The sequence below is a fragment of the Bos grunniens genome, chromosome 15, assembly GCF_055505025.1.
Source record: "Bos grunniens cultivar Pamir isolate PY7600 chromosome 15, Bosgru_T2T1.0, whole genome shotgun sequence".
Classification (NCBI taxonomy): Eukaryota; Metazoa; Chordata; class Mammalia; order Artiodactyla; family Bovidae; genus Bos; species Bos grunniens.
The window spans coordinates 72,058,907-72,076,667 of NC_141179.1; the positions used below are offsets into that span (position 1 = coordinate 72,058,907).

Sequence of the window (17,761 nt, forward strand, 5' to 3'; positions counted from 1 at the left end):
TCTTTGAGCTCTCCAAGTGCTCTGATTTGCTCATTTAAACCAACATTCTTCCCCCCGCCCCCTTGGGCTTTTAGAGTAACATCTGTTACATTTACACTATACTCAAGTAATATTAACTCCATGACATTTGTAAATGCCAATTTGAATATTGTCAAAATGTAACGCATTTCAAAATGCATTACTCTTAGTGCACCAGCACCTCTACCTAAAGTCCATATGAAGTTTAAAGATGTATTTCCCTCAAGTGAAGTATACAGATTTGTTGATGATATGAAACATTTTTTTCAAAGAGAAAAACACTCCTCAGGCTATCGGCTAACTTTTTAGGAAAGAACAGCAACAAGAGCATTTTAAAATAAGAACACTTGTTGGAAATCAACCAGACTGGCTCCTTCATTTTCTAGATCAGGCATAAGAAAGTTAAATGCTCATCCAAAGACACTCATCAACACAATAGTAGTTGATGATGAGAACCTATATTATAAACTACAGTGACAATCTGTAACTTTCTGAGTTGAGTCCATCAAATTCCATTCTTAGGACATAGTCTGGGAGATTAAAAGATATGATCACATTGTTAAATAGACAGGAAATCAGTATTGTTTACTAATAATTACCTAGCACTTATCTGAAGGTCTCAATTTTGGGTGGTTCTACAATGAATGAAAGAAAGGTGGAATGGATAAATGACGGCAAGGATGGATAGTTGTATAGAGGATTAGATGGATGAATGTATGGGGGATTGGATAGATGGACGGATGGGATGACACATGTTATTCTCCAACATGTCTCAGATTTTCTTTGAGATTGCAACTCAGCCTCACTAGGGGCTGACAATTCATTTAACGCCATGATCTAATTAGTAATTCAATGATAACAATTTTTAGTAGTGCCTGTTGCCAGTTTTCCACAGGTAGAAAATTAAATGTCTAATGAAATACTTTAATTATTTTCTGTCAAGCTCAGGAGATTGAAAGGAAGGTGGACTTTAAAGATTTAAAACTGATTTTCATTCTTTGGCTTAAAATTTCTTCTGTGGATTCCCTGACCTAAAACTTAAGAATAAGAACTTGAGATCCTGATGTGAATCATGGAGTTTCTGTGACCTAAGTACCATTTTTTTCTGGGACAGCAAACAAGTTACAGTCATATTTAACTTTAAGTAGTACATCTGTAATAAAGGAAGGCTCTTTTGTTTTTGTTTGGCAGTAGATTCATCTATAGATCTCTGTACACAACAGCGCCCTTCATGGATACAATATAAGACAACACTATTTTAGAAAATAAGCTCTTTAGCTGATAAAACCCAGATTCAGATCTTCCTATTTCTAAGAGATGCCTGAGGTGCTGGATCCTGATGCCTATCTTGATATTTGGAAATGCAGGCTTATCATTTTATTGGGCTTTGCAACCCAGCTGGTACCATGCAAAAAAATAAATAAATAAATAACTTCCAGAAAACAACAGGAAAGGAAAAGCTGTTTGCTTGTCCTACAAATCACTGTGTTCTGTTCTCTAGAGGATTTGCAGGTGTGATTTTATTTCCCAGAAATACTCAAAAATACTTTGAGGGAACTCTGTACGGCTCCCCCTGAACTCCTGAGCAGCAAAATACAGAGACAGAAAGTGTTTTGTTTCTCCAGATAAAGATGGAATATCCTTTCAAGGCTGGTAGACACTTTCCTCTGCTACCATTTTTCGTAGTAGATGATGAATTTTTCTCAGTCATCTCAAATACCCATTGTCCTCCTGGCTTCATACAAGTTACTTCTCTCAAACTTTATTCTCATCAAATAACTTCAAACAAGATCAATTAGTACTTCTATCTGTGCTCAGTCATATACAACTCTTTGTGACTCCATGGACTACAGCCTGCCAGCTTCCTCTGTCCACGGGATTTTTCTGGCTAGAATACTGGAATAGGTTCCCATTTCCTCCTCCAGGGGATCTTCCTGACCCAGGGGTCAACCTTGAGTATCCCGTGTCTCCTGCACTGCAGGTGGATTCTTTCCGCCTGAACCACCAGGGAAGCCCCTCCTTAGTTTTTCCCAGTGTTAGTTTTAGATAACAATACCTACTTCATGGAATAGCTGTCATGTATTATGAGTTAACAGCTTATTACAATACCTGGCATACAGTAAGTGCTCAAAAAATGAGAGCTGATGTCAATAACAATCAAATTCACCATCATCACTGCCATTGCCTCTGTGTTGTCATCATCACCAAGCATCTTAACCCCAAGAGAATTTTTTTCATTTTTCTTTCTTAACTAAAAAGACAAGAGTAAAAACTTCATGTGAAAAAAAGTTGGGCGATATTAAAACACTCATTAATTTAAAATATCTCCTAATTCACTTATGGGAATCTATATAAAAATAATGAAAAATTAGGAAACAAAATTTGGCAATGGATGACTCCACAGATGCTTGAATTACTAAATTTATATTATTTTTTATATTTATACTATTATACTATATATAGTATAGTATATGTACTATACTATAATATTTATACTATTTTTCCACTGTATATGCCTTAGCAGCTGCCTGATTTCTAACATGAACCATATTCATGTACCATACTTCATTCTAAGAATCTCTATTTATGTTGTCCTTTTTAACAAACAGTGTTATGGAAGAAATCTCTTCAAAATCTAGAGACTGAACAACAACAAGAAATCTCTATAATGAAATCTCTATTATGAGAAATTATGATTACCCAAGTTAAAGTATAATATTTTATATTACAACAGTTACCCAGCTATCATTAATAATCTTTAAATTTTTCAGGAAGTGAAAAAAAGAAAATATTAAATATCTGTTATCAATTATCAACATTTGCAGGATTCAGAATTTGTCAATAAGCATACTTTGAATGTAAAGGTGAAATCTGTGCTTCAAGGAGAAAGCTATGCGAGCATTTGAAAATCTAACTGCGAACTGGAGCCCAAACAAAGAAGGCATGTGTCCCTCGTCTCTGCAAGGTGAGTCCTTCTGAGAAAACCAAACAAAAGAAATGGAGGGAAGTCATGAGAAATAAAAAATACGGCCAACTGTGGTCTATGGGAAAGATAGTTGATTTTTTACAGAGGTCTTTTTCAAGATGCTCTAGCTGCTGGTACATTGGTGAGAAGTGGGACTATATTGATGCAAGAAAAGTACCTTGAGACATGATCAGGAGACAAACATGTACTTCAAATTTTACATAAGTATAAAGAGTAGAAGCAAGTCTCCTGGGACCTCTATACTTACTCAATACTTAGTTCAGTATTGAGAAAATCTAGAACTCATGTGTCCTGACTTGTTTTTTTTTAATTGAAGTATAATTGCCTTACCATGTTCTGTTAGTTTCTGCTGTACAACAAAGTGAATCAGCAATATGTATACATACATCCCCTCCCTCATGAGCCTCCCTCCTGCTTCCCCCAACCCACCCCTCTAGGTCATCACAGCACCCAGCTGAGCTGCCTGTGCTACACTGCAGCTTCCCACCAGCTAGCTACTTAACACTTGGTAGTGTATATCCACTCCAGTACTCTTGCCTGGGAAATCCCATGGACGGAGGAGCCTGCTAGGCTACAGTCCATGGGGTTGCAAAGAGTCGGACACAACTGAAGCGACTTAGCAGCAGCAGCAGTGTATATCCACTCCAGTACTCTTGCCTGGGACGGAGGAGCCTGGTAGGCATGGGGTCGCTAAGAGTCGGACACGACTGAGCGACTTCATTTTCACTTTTCACTTTCATGCATTGGAGAAGGAAATGGCAACCCACTCCAGTGTTCTTGCCTGGAGAATCCCAGGGACTGGGGAGCCTGGTGGGCTGCCGTCTATGGGGTCGCACAGGGTCGGACACGACTGACACGACTTAGCAGCAGCTAATCAGGTAATAATAGCATGCTGCTGCTGCTGCTGCTAAGTTGCTTCAGTCGTATCCAACTCTGTGGGACCCCATAGATGGCAGCCCACCAGGCTCCCCCATCCCTGGGATTCTCCAGGCAACAACACTGAGTGGGTTGCCATTTCCTTCTCCAATGCATGAAAGTGAAAAGTGAAAGTGAAGTCACCCAAATCATCCTATTTGAGTTATTTCATTTTGGGGTTAAAATTTCTTTGAAAGTGTAAGATACTAATGCCTTTTTTAATTGAATAATTAAGTCTTAATAAGTTCAATCAACAAACAAATATTTTCTAAGTATGGATTTATGTCCTTGCATGGCACTGACTATATAGCAATAAAAAAATGTTATCAGCTATCATATGTTCTGTAAAAGTATGAGAATTTTAAAAAAGTAAAAAAAGAAACTTGTTTGAACAGTAAGGCACTTAGTAATTTCCAAAACAGTAAATCAAGAGATGATGATTCCCCAGTTTATTCAATGATTAAATTATGTCCTAGAAACCTAGGGAGATGGTGATGGACAGGGAGGCCTGGTGTGCTGCGATTCATGGGATTGCAGAGAGTCAGACACGACTGAGCAACTGAACTGAACTGAAAAACCTAGGGTTTTCCATATGCCCATTCACTTCAGCTTTTTAAAAAAATTTATTTTTTTTTAATTGAAGGATAGTTACTTTACAGAATTTTGTTGTTTTCTGTCAAATCTCAACATGATCTCTTCAGCTTTTGATGGTTTCGCCCTTAATAGAAAATGACTGTAGCAGCTCTAAACACCTTATCCTCACAGTACAGTGATCAAATGCAGGAAGGGATTGGCAAGCCTCCGGTGTGTTTCTTTATCAGGAAATAAAAATGTTCTCACCTATTCTCTCCAACCTCATTGGTCAGAATGGGTTAACCTGCCAAGGTTTAGCAGCAAGGAAATTCAGGCAGCTCAATGAACCACCTTAATGGGATGCAGGCTCTGCCTATAGGAAAGAGACTGGGAAAGGCTGATGGCAACTAGCAGAGTTCACCGTAATGTGATTCCTCTTCTGGATAGATAGCATACGCATTGAATTGAATATTTCTGGGCATTTCCACATACAAGACTTCATCTTGGGACGCAAAGATCAATAGGAGTTTGTAGGTAAGGGGTTGGTAAGGAATTTAAATTATATGTCAGGTGGAATGGGGACTTTTGGGATAGGTGTGTTGAACATTCACATTGGCTGCAATCTCTGCTAGAAATTTTTCACTTGAAACAGTTTATCTAATTTCTTAAAATCTCTCAGTGAACTCACCTTTCCCCTGCTTATAAAACTCCAGTCATGCTGGCCATCCTGTGATTCCTAGAACCCACCAAGACAGTACTTGATGCAGAAATTTTATACTAGTTGGACTTATTATCTGCAGAGAATTTTCATAGATCTCGTGGCTGGCTCCTCCAAATTCAAACCTTCACCACAAGTTACCTGCTCAAAGGTCCTTTCCAGAGTTTGCAGATAAAATATATGCACTCCTTACTCCTCAGCTTCATTCCTGTTTTAAAGATGAGTAAACCAAGCCTCTAGGACCAGCTCCAGATTTTATATCCACTGAGCCTGAACCTTCTTGTTCATTTTCATTTTCGTGTTTATTTCCATTAAAACTTTTATGAAAAAACATGTTGTTTTGTGTCTCCAGCTCTTAGTAACACTTGACTTTCTTCATAGACTTCTCACTTCTGAAATGTTATATATCTTTTTCAGTTCTTTGATGTCTGCTTTGCCAATTAGAATGTAAGTTTCACCAAAGTAGGGATGTTGTCATTCTCTATGTTCTTTATTGTCATGTATTTAGTTCCTAGAATGATGGTGACTATTAGTAGGTATTCTAAATAATTTTTGAAAGAAAGATTGTTTGAATGAATTATTCTAAAATGTGTTAAAAATAAGAAATTTTCCAGGGAGTGAAAAGACATTTCTTTTACAGTATAATGAGACTTTCTACAGGTGTTCAAATTCTAACAACTGGAGACAATTTTGTTGCAATTTGCCTACTCTAGGATTTTATCTGGTTGTGCATTTTTCTTATGACTTCTCTTTCATAGGTTCAGACACATACGGGTTTCTCTTCAGGGGATTTCCTTGGCATTATTTCTCTTTTTATTTTATTTTTTGATATAGGTAGTTAACCTATCTAATCTCAGGGGTGGGGGGGAATTTTGAATTTGTATTGACAACCATTGTTAAATATCCGTGCATGCCTGGAGACAGAACTTACCTTACTTCTAACAGAACAGGTAGTTATATAAAATATTTCCAGAACAATTTGGAAAATACCCACTGGACTTCAAATCATTCTCTTTCCTCCACCATCATCTAGTTTAAATTGTGCTGAACTGCCATGCTCTGTAGTCAAAATATAGCTCCCCTAAACCATCTTCTTTTAAAATATAGTGTTTCTGGAACTGGCAAATTGTTGAAGAATTAACATGCCAATTTGGATCATTTTATTTGTAAAATTTCTTTCCAACTTAACCAAATGGTCCCAGGAGGAGAACAGTACTGGAGACATCCTCTGGGAAGGCAGTGAACAGAAAGGGGTGGGCAGTGGGGGGATGAGGAGATGTGATGAACACCACCAGTGGAGCTTCAGATTCCCTCATACGCAACTTACCTAGGTGTAACATCAATTGTGGAGAAGGCAATGGCACCCCACTCCAGTACTCTTGCCTGGAAAATCCCATGGACGGAGGAGCCTGGTGGGCTGCAATCCATGGGGTCGCTAAGAGTCAGACATGGCTGAGCGACTTCACTTTCACTTTTCACTTTCATGCATTGGAGAAGGAAATGGCACCCCACTCCAGTGTTCTTGCCTGGAGAACCCCAGGGATGGGGGAGCCTGGTGGGCTGCCGTCTCTGGGGTCGCACAGAGTCGGACACGACTAAAGCGACTTAGCAGCAGCAGCAGCAACATCAATTGTATCGCTGCTACAGGTTTTATAGTAAGAGAAAGATTACTGCTCCGTGTGAATGTTGTTAATTCCAGGTATCCTAGGCTATGGGAACTAAAGGATATTATGAGGGTTACAAGACTAAGAGAGATCTTTCTCTCCCTGCAATTGTGGCCCCATTAAGTCAAACCTTCCCTAGTTCAATTCTACCTCCTGCAAGGTCTGCGCGGTGGGGTGAAAAGTTTAAACGGTTGTAAATACCTATAAGACAAAGTAAAAGATTCCGAAGAGTTGACATGTGCCTAGTAAGAATCTCTATTTAAAGAAACTTAACAGTAGCTGAAATTAACCAAGAAATTGCCTCTTCCTGTTTGGAACCAGTTAAGGGAGTTTGTGTTTCCAAAAGCGATCCCAAGGTGACACCTAGCGGTGGCTCTAGGCTTAACCCTTCAGATCTTTATAGAAAAGCCCAGTTACAATGTTGTTCAAAACCTTTATACCTGGGGACTCAAAGTTCATTTCTGTGGGAGGAAAATGTGTTATTTCATGGGAAAAAGTCAGCTATTGGAAAATATTCTTTAGAATAAAATAACAAACTATGTTTTTGAAGATAATATCCAAGCTATTTTTTTTTTTTTCCTGTTGTAGAATTATCTCTTCTGGAGAATCTAAAGAATCCTCCTTATCACCAACAAAAACCTGCCTATTTACAAATTCAAAATCCTGAAGCCCTTTCTTTGGTATTCTAACTAATAATTTTTTTTCCACTTAAAAAATTGATAAACATATCAAGGAAATTATACATTGACTTTCTTTGAAAGATTATAGCACTGGCAAATTTTCTGTAAAAAAAACAGTTCATTGTCCAGAAACATTTATATAAAAATGAGCCATGTTGGTTTTGCTTTTATGCATCTTTTGGCGGGTGAGGGGGTCATGTTCTAAACCGGGCTTCTTCGAGCATTCAGAATGCTTTCGGTTGCTCCACCTACACACACGCACACATGTACCAAACTCCAACAAATGTAGTATAATTTTTAGACCAAAGTGGTGAAAGAATTAGCTTTGACACTCTACCCTCTCATGAACCTGTCTGCCCCATTCTAGGTACCTCATCACTCCGGGCTCCCTCCAGAATCTGTGGATGTCCTCTTTCACGCACCAACTCTTCCCTGAATGGACAGTGCCCAAAACTTCATTCCGTCTCTACTTCCTAACTAATCGAATGGAGTAGTACTAATGAGCCAATGAAAAGGCCCCAAATACTGACTTTAGTGATGAGAAGAGATTATCCAAACTGGGCTTCTACTGTGTTTTTCTGTTTGATGCATAGAATGCCAATGGGGAGAATTGCAGGGAATTATTTGGGTTTCATACCATCTCTGTATTGCCCATTTACATAGAGTTCATAACAGTTCACCAATTAATGAGAAAGTTAATTCTGCTGCCCCCTCTCAAGTTAACCAGAAGCCTGAAACAGGATTTTTGTACTGTCTACATAATGCTTTCCTTTTATTAACTGTCATTTGTTGAGTGTCCTCTGTGTATCAAGCTGACACTAAAATCACTTTTCATGTATATATATATAAGTGAATCCTCAAAAGACCCCTACAACAGAGTTCATGTCTTCCCATTTTAGATATAAGACAACTAAGCTTTAGTCCATCAAGTCAAGGCTATGGTTTTTCCAGTGGTCATGTATGGATATGAGAGTTGGACTGTGAAGAAAGCTGAGCCCCACAGAATTGATGCTTTTGAACTGTGGTGTTGGAGAAGACTCTTGAGAGTCCCTTGGACTGCAAGGAGATCCAACCAGTCCATCCTAAAGGAGACCAGTCCTGGGTGTTCATTGGAAGGATGATGTTGAAGCTGAAACTCCAAAACTTTGGCCACCTCATGCAAAGAGTTGACTCATTGGAAAAGATCCTGATCCTTGGAGGGATTGGGGGCAGGAGGAGAAGGGGACAGCAAAGGATGAGACGGCTGGATGGCATCACCAACTCAATGTACATGAGTCTGGGTGAACTCCGGGAGTTGGTGATGGGCAGGGAGGCCTGGTGTGCTGCGATTCATGGGGTCACAAAGAGTCAGACATGACTGAGCGACTGAACTGAACTGAAGGTTTAGTGACTTAACCTCCTTAAGTTTGCAAATAGCAGAGCTGAGATAGAAATGCTGTTGTCTTCAATATTCTTTTCTCGATCTTCTCTTTAAGAAGCTGAAATAGATGCACTGTGGTATAAAGATGATTTCCCCCCAAACAACTCTGTAATAATACATTGAGTCTCTCAGAGACTCAGACTGTATATGCACAGGCATACGTAGTTGACAATGTATCAGAGGAGAATGATGTTATATTACTTTGATTCTAAGTCACTGGAAAGTCTTGCTTTGAAAACAGACTACTTTTATCAGTTTCTTGGGGTATACTCACCAAGGGAGGCCTTATTTCTTCAGGGAATCATTAAACTCAGCTCAGTTCTACTGTTTTATCTTCCCTTCTTCCTGTCTTTTCAAGAATGGGATACAGATACATGGCCAACAGAATGGATGGTTTACTCTATATGTCTGTCCTTCTGAGGGTCCCATACACCTGAAAGCTCATAACAAAATTCTAGAATACATTGAATACAAACCTTTGAGTTTTGCAAATCTCATCTAAAATGCTGAAGAAGAGGCAGTTGCTTTGGTAACAAGGATTCAAACAGTGGACAACTTTAGATGTACAATTATAAGGCTGAAATTTTGCTTGGAAGTAAATAGGAAGCACTTTATTTTCAGAATCTATTTGTCTTAGATGATTAATATTTTAAAAATAAATTCGCAAACTTGTTTTTCTTTTTGATAACCATGGTAGTTCTTGTTTTTCACATACCCAGTCCTAGAAACAGAAACTATAAAAACAGCACCACTGAGGGAATAGACTGTTGGTTATAGGTGAATCACCTGCTGCCAGATTATCTGGTTACCATCTCAGCTACACAACTGCATGGGTCACCATAGATATACCATCGACCTCTCCATGCCTTGGTTTCTTCATGGGTTGAATGCGAGGGTTAAGTGAACTAGTCTATGGGAAGCTCTAAGAATGGTACCTGGCCTAAGGTCAGCAATCAAAATCGAGTATCTGTATCAGTATTGCTGAGAACTGTTTCTGCACGCAATCTTCACAGCCCAAAATGCCTTTGCCGTCAAGTTAGCCTGTGGGAGAACGTTTTCTGGATTCCTCCCTCAGAGGTGATGCTTATGAGATTTAGGAGGCATCTCACCAGGGGTGGTCTCCCTTTCTCTCTCCCACCCTCCCTCCCTCCTTCCTTCTGTCTCTCTCTCTGAAGCAGCCACACACAATTGCCAGATCAAAATGAATCCTCACTTTTTTTGTTTTTTTTAATTCTCCAGATGATGGATAGCAAAACTAAAATAAGTCCTCTTGAGATAATGTTTTTTGAGTGTCCAGCTGGTGGAGACAGGAAAAGCAATTTCAATGAGACAAGAGCCTCTGAGAACAGATTTGGAGAGAAAGTATCATCCTGGTCTTCTAGAAATAGAAGTGCCATGATGCAGACTGCAAGGAATTCAGATTATCCGCAGAGGGACGGTGCTGCTCAGTGAAAGGGGAAATGACGGAAGCTACAAGGGCAGAAATGGCCTTGCCAAATCCCGATTTGACCAGCTAGCCTGCAGAAACCAGCGTAGGCCTGATTGGGTGCCATATCCTGCTTTGCACACTTAACATCTTGGGCGAGGTGTGATTGTGGTGGAAGCAATTTGGTGCCAAAATCCTTGCACAGTGGGTTATTTTCAGCTAGCTCTAGGATTTACCGAATGCAAAAATCTAGAGATTGATAGCCAAACCATACTACTTCGAGAGACACCACTTCCCTCTTGAGAGGCAGTCCTCATGGCTTTAAAAAAACTACTCCATATTTCCTCCCCAGAAGTCCATTCCAGAGTCCAGACTCATGATGAATGGTTTTCTCTAATTGTCAGGAAAATTTTTCTATCCCATCTTTGTTTCTATTATTTTTTTCTATTTTATTTAACTTTTCCAGCTTATTGTGGCATATATGATAAATAAAAAATATATTTCAGGTGTGTACAGTGTGATTTTTTTTCAATTGTGCTAAAATATATTGAGTGCTTTTGATGACATCATTCTTTTTTTTTTTTTCCTTTACCCTCTTCTCCCCTCCACAAATACTTACTGAGCACTTACTATATGCCAGACATTATGAAATGTAATGATGACCAATTCAGATAAGATCCTGCCTGTGAGTGTCAGAGAAGAGAAACACTGCACAAGTAAACAGATAAATAGAGGCTTCCCAGGTGGCGCCGTGGTAAAGAATCTGCCTGCCAATGCAGGAGGCATGAGAGATGCAGCTTCAATCCCTGGGTTGGGAAGATCCCCCGAAGTATTCTTGCCTGGGAAATCCCATGGACAGAGGAGCCTGGCGAGCTATGGTCCAAGGGGTCACAAAGAGTCAGACATGACTGAAGGACTAAGCACACACACATGCAAAACAGAAAAATAAACAAAAATAACTGGAAAGCATGACACACATTCTAAAGAGATGATGTAAGAACTGTCATCCCGGAGGGCTGCCCTCTTTAGATTAGATGGTAAGAAAGGTCTTTCTGAAGACACGACTTTGAGTAGAGATGTGCAGGTTGAAAAGGACCTCTGACCCTTTATAGAGCTCATAATTTTGTGGGCATGAAAAGACATGCAAAGACCCTGAGGGAGAAAAGAGCTTGGCCTGTTCCAAGAACATAAGAAAAAGCAAGTGTGACCAGAATGGGCTTCCCGGGTGGTGCAGTGGTAAAGAATCTGCCTGCCAATGCAGGAGATGCAAGAGATGCAGGTTCAATCCCCGGGTTGAGAAGATCCCCTGGAGAAGGAAATGGCAATGTACTCCAGCATCACTGCCAGGAAAATTACATGGACAGAGGAGCCTGGAGGGCTATAGTCCATGCGGTCACAAAAAGTCAGACGCAACTGGTATATATTGAACGAAAGTAAACAGTACTCAAAACAAGCTTGGAAATTTAGGTGTGGACAAATTATTCTGATGTCACATACACTATGGTTATAAGATATGCATTTATTCCAAAAATGAAAGAAAAAAAAATCATGTACCATGATTTGACTTATATTTAAATTATTAAACTGTCACACAGTGAGTGGTTTATAAATGGGTAAGAACAGAAACTGTGAGATCAATTGTGAGGCTACTGCAATCCTGAAAGCAACAGGGAAGAAACAGTGGCTTAAACTCAAGTCACAGGGTAAATTTGCTTCATTTAATCTTTACAACGAATTACCACACAATTGCACTCCTCTCACACGCTAGTAAAGTAATGCTTAAAATTCTCCAAGCCAGGCTTCAGCAATACATGAACCGTGAACTTCCAGATGTTCAAGCTGGTTTTAGAAAACGCAGAGGAACCAGAGATCAAATTGCCAACATCCACTGGATCATGGAAAAAGCAATAGAGTATCAGAAAAACATCTATTTCTGCTTTATTGACTATGCCAAAGCCTTTGACTGTGTGGATCACAATAAACTGTGGAAAATTCTGAAAGAGATGGGCATACCAGACCACCTGACCTGCCTCTTGAGAAATCTGTATGCAGGTCAGGAAGCAACAGTTAGAACTGGACATGGAACAACAGACTTGTTCCAAATAGGAAAAGGAGTACATCAAGGCTGTATATTGTCACCCTGCTTATTTAACTTATATGCAGAGTACATGATGAGAAACGCTGGGCTGGAGGAAGCACAAGCTGGAATCAAGATTGCCGGGAGAAATACCACCCTTATGGCAGAAAGTGAAGAGGAACTAAAGAGCCTCTTGATGAAAGTGAAAGAGGAGAGTAAAAAGGTTGAATTAAACTCAACATTCAGAAAACAAAGATCATGGCATCTAGTCCCATCACTTCATGGCAGATAGATGGGGAAACAGTGGCTGACTTTATTTTTCTGGGCTCCAAAATCACTGCAGATGGTGATTGCAGCCATGAAATTAAAGACACTTACTCCTTGGAAGAAAAGTTATGGGCAACCTAGACAGCATATTAAAAAGCAGAGACCTTGCTTTGCCAACAAAGGTCCGTCTAGTCAAGGCTATGGTTTTTCCAGTGATCATGTATGGATGTGAGAGTTGGACTATAAAGAAAGCTGAGTGCCGAAGAATTGATTCTTTTAAACTGTGACGTTGGAGAAGACTCTTGAGAGTCCCTTGGACTGCAAGATCATCCAACCAGTCCATCCTAAAGGAGATCAGTCCTGGGTGTTCATTGGAAGGACTGATGTTGAAGCTGAAACTCCAATACTTTGGCCACCTGATGCGAAGAGCTGACTCATTGGAAAAGACCCTGATGCTGGGAAAGATTGAGGGCAGGAGGAGAAGGGGACGACAGAGGATGAGATGATTGGATGGCATCATCGACTCAATGGACATGGGTTTGGGTGGACTCCAGGAGTTGGTGATGGACAGGGAGGCCTGGCGTGCTGCGGCTCATGGGATCGCAAAGAGTCGGACATGACTAAGCGACTGAACTGAACTGAACTGAATCTTTACAACAAACATACAAAGGAGACCTTGCAATTGCCCCATTTTAGAGATGAGTTAACAAAGGCACTAGTGATTGCTGCGTAACAGTACTCACTTCCTAAGTGAAGGAGTCAAGATTCAAACCCAGACCATTGTGGCTTAGAGGTGAGCTGTTTTTGCTTCTGGCCTTTAGACGAGTGCGTTCAGTGAGTTTAGCAAAAGAAACTTGAAATAAGCTTTAGGAATCCTTAACACGGAGTGATGCTGGCCATGGAGTCAGAAGTATTCTGTTTCCTGTACAGTAGCAAACTTAATGCTTAACAACTTTATGAAATACCTACTATTATTACCCTTTTGCAGATGAATAATCCAAGTTATAGAGAAGTTAAACTAGTGATTGTCAAAAGCAAAATTTCAAACCAGGCAGGTTAACTCTGAAGCCATGCATTTAACCACTAAACAATTTAAGACGAAGCCTCTTAGTGGGTCAGTGCTTCTACACAGACTTAGTATACTTGAAACATACCCAGGAAAAAAGTCCCCTTTAACCCCTTTTAAACCTCCAATTAAGATAAAGATTCACACAAAACACAGAAAAGCTTTTTATGGTAATTCCATCAAAATGCTAAAGATTAGACAGGCAAGGCTTCCCACACATTTCAGAGAAAAAAAGAAACATCTCTAAAAGAAGCGAACAAAAGATTTATCCTTTCACCATTCTCAGGGCTCAGAAGCAACATTTCTACCAGGTCTGCTTTTTTCTAATATAAATGTAAGAGGAGACAGATTGAAATGCCAAACTGAACTGCTCAGTGTTTTTAAAAAAGCTGAGAAGCATAGGGCAGCTTCAACTCAAAACACATTTGTTTGATATCTCTTGAAAATTCTCAGCAAGTTGGGTTTCTGGATTCTTAAAATTAATGACAAAAAATCTAATATTCCAACAGAATAGGAGTGACCTAAAAAGAGCTGCCTTTATGTTCTGTAGGGCTGTAGCAGCGTCCTCACGGAGCTCAGAAATCACCTCCAGTCGCTAGGAGTTTGCTCAAAGCCTCTCCAATGTCTCTACCATGACCTTAACCACTCTTTCTGCTATTTCCATATGCCCTTTGATTGTCCCAGGTCCCTCCACTTTGATATGTAAAGTGTAGCTAATTTAGCCTTTGCAAGGACACACTGCTGAATCTCAAAGGTTGGGGATCTTTGGGTATTGGAGAGAAAATAAATGGAAAGAGACACTTTTGGTTTTTCCACATCTCACTGCTATATTGCTAATAGTAATACTGATGGATTATTTGAAGCTTTGCATGTATTATCTCATTTAATCTCATAACATAGGTGGACACTGTTATTATCATTCTTACTTTTCTCAGAAATATGAAGATCATGTAAACACAGTTAGAACTCTTGCTGCCTGATTTTAAAATTTTGTCTATTATCTTCTACTTACATCTCTAAGTATACTATGGTATATAGTGTTTGATAATTGGTATATCAAACAATATAAAGCATAGTGTTATTTGCTCAGTCATGTCCGACTCTTTGTTATCCCATGAACTGTAGCTTGGCAGGCTTCTCTCTCCATGAAATTCTCCAGGCGAGAATACTGGAGTGGGTAAGCCATTCCCTTCACCAGGGGATTTTCCCAACCTAGGGAATGAATCTGGGTCTCCTGCATTGCAGGTAGATTCTTTACCATCTGAGCCACCAGGGAAGCCCCAAGATAATGTATAGAGAAAAATTAAGATAATATTCAGTACATGTTCTTTATATGTACATTATAATAGGCTTACAAAGTCAGCATTAACTCTTTTCTTTTCAACATTCTATGCATTATACATTGGACCAATAAGTCTTACATAACATACATCTCTGTTTTTAATTGTAGATATACATTTATAAATACCTGGCTTTTTAAAAGTGTTTATTATGCCCTTCCCTGGCCTAGAAGCTTCTGATGTAATTGTTCTGGAGTATGGCCTGGACATGAGCATTATTAAAGTTCCTCAGTCTATCCTTCTGGTGATTACAAAGATCCAAGGGCTGGAATATAAATTAATTTGAGAAAATTAATGCAATCTTATCTGTAACAGACTGAACTGTGTCTCCTTAAAATTTATGAAGTCACTCAGTTGTGTCCGACTCTTTGCGACCCCATGGACTGCAGCCTACCAGGCTCCTCGGTCCATGGAATTTTCCAGGCAAGAGTACTGGAGTGGTTGCCATTTCCTTCTCCAGGGGATCTTCCCGACCCAAGGATTGAACCCAGGTCTCCTGCATTGCAGGCAGATGCTTTACCATCTGAGCCATCAGGGAAACTGAAATTTATGCTGAAGCTCCAACCCCCAACATGACTGTGTTTGGAGACAACACCTTTAAGGAGGTAACTAAGGTTAAATGAGGTCAAAAGGGTGGCTGCTGCTGCTGCTAAGTCGCTTCAGTCGTGTCTGACTCTGTGCGATCCCATAGACAGCAGCCACCAGGCTCCTCCGTCCCTGGGATTCTCTAGGGAAGAATGCTGGAGTGGGTTGCCATTTCCTTCTCCAGTGCATGAAAGTGAAAGGGAAGTCGCTCAGTCGTGTCTGACTCTTCGCGACCCCATGGACTGCAGCCTACCAGGCTCCTCCGTCCGTGGGATTTTCCAGGCAAGAGTACTGGAGTGGGGTGCCACTGCCTTCTGCACAAAAGGGTGGGGCTCTGATCTAATAGGACCAGTGCCTTTTTAAGAAGAGAAACAGACACCAGCAGTGTGTGAAATGCGAACAGAGGAAAGGCCTTATGAGGACACAGCAAGAAGGCAGCCGTCCTGCAAGCCAAGGCGAGAGGCTTCACCTGAAACCAGTCTCTCTGGTGCTTTGATCTTGGACTCGGACTTCCACACCCCAGAATGGGAGAAAATGACTTTTTGCTGTATGAGCCTCCCGGTCTATGAAATTTCTCCATGGCAGCCTGAGCTGACTAATACTACATCTTTTTGTCACAATGATTCTTGTAGTTGTATACTGGAACAGCTGTCTAGTATCTCAGTGTGAACCAGAAGGTTCTAGGTCCAGGAGTTGTCGGCATCCATCCCTCTGCCATAGTGAAGCCAGCCTAAGAATGGAGGGACTATAGAAGGGAAACAGCTTCAAAAATCTGTGAAAGAAACAGAGTCTTACGGTTTATTGTTTATACACTGAGTTTTTTTTTTTTTAATTGAACTATAATTGCTTTACAATGTTCTGTTAATTTCTGCTGTACACCAGAGTGAATCAGCCACGTATATACATACATCCCCTCCCTCTTGGACCTCCCTGCCCTGCACCCCCCTCGTCCTACCCACTAGGTCACCACAGAGCACTAAGCTGAACTTCAGTGCTTTATAGCGGTTTGCCTCTAGCTATCTATTTATACATGGTGGTGTGTATATGTCAGTTCTAATCTCCAAATTCCTCCCACTCTTCCTTTTCCTGCTGTGTCTACATGTCCATTCTCTATGTCTGTTCTGTGTCTCTATTCCTGCCCGGTAAATAGGTTCATCTGTACCATTTTTTCTCGATTCTACACGTGTGCATTAACATTTTTTTTTCTCTTTCTGACTTACTTCATTCTGTATGACAGATTCTAGGTCCATCCACATCTCTGCAAACAACCTAACTTCATTTCCTTTCATTCCCCTGTATCTATGTACCCCGTCATCTTTATCCATTCATCTGTCGTTCGACATTTAGATTGTTTCCGTGCCTGGCTATTGTAAATACTGCTGCAATGAACATTGTGGTGCATGTATAATTTTGAACTATATACTTTTAGAGAGTAAGATGGACCAGTATTTAGAAAAGGCAGGGGGTGGTGCTCTACAATGGTCTGTCATCTTATAGAGGATGCTGTGGAGTCCATATACTTCCCCAGTTACTACGAGGAAACTAATTTTCACCTTTTGGCCTGTTTATTTTAAGGTATGGACTGAAGTATGTGTGGAGGGAGAGTCTGCATCACGAACAATATTGAACACGTAAAGAAAGGCCAGTCTTCCTTTCCACAGCATTTTTTTTCTAATCAAGATTACTTTTGACTTGGGGCTTTCCCAGTGCCCTGACCAAACAGTGAATTACCTTTTTGAAAACACATGTAGCAAATCAAACATGAGGGTGACTGTTGTATTAAAAAACTGATCAACATCGGCAAGACAGTGATGATTCCATCTTCATAACAAAAGCTAAGGCTGGGTATCTTCTCAACATCATGACTGTGTTTAGAATATATGGTCTACAGTAAAAATGTAAATCTTAAAACCTGTTGCGCTAAATTGCAAATCTGCTAAAACCTAGGCTTGTGACGTGGGACCTTCGGCTTTCTTCTATATGAAATGAAAATAACAAAGTCCACCTCCTGTGACTTCTAGAGGAT

The 17,761-nt window shown here is 40.1% G+C and overlaps 1 protein-coding gene and 1 long non-coding RNA gene across 6 annotated transcripts in view; one reads left to right on the forward strand and one right to left on the reverse strand.

Moving 5' to 3' along the window:
• Positions 1-17,761, reverse strand: part of LRRC4C (leucine rich repeat containing 4C) — a 1,485,185-nt gene that overhangs the window by 1,109,900 nt on the left and 357,524 nt on the right. The window lies entirely within an intron of this gene.
• LOC147358452 (uncharacterized) lies at positions 4,777-9,661 on the forward strand. The gene is made up of 2 exons (XR_015141678.1): positions 4,777-5,026; positions 7,922-9,661. It is a non-coding gene; the product is annotated as an uncharacterized LOC147358452 (long non-coding RNA).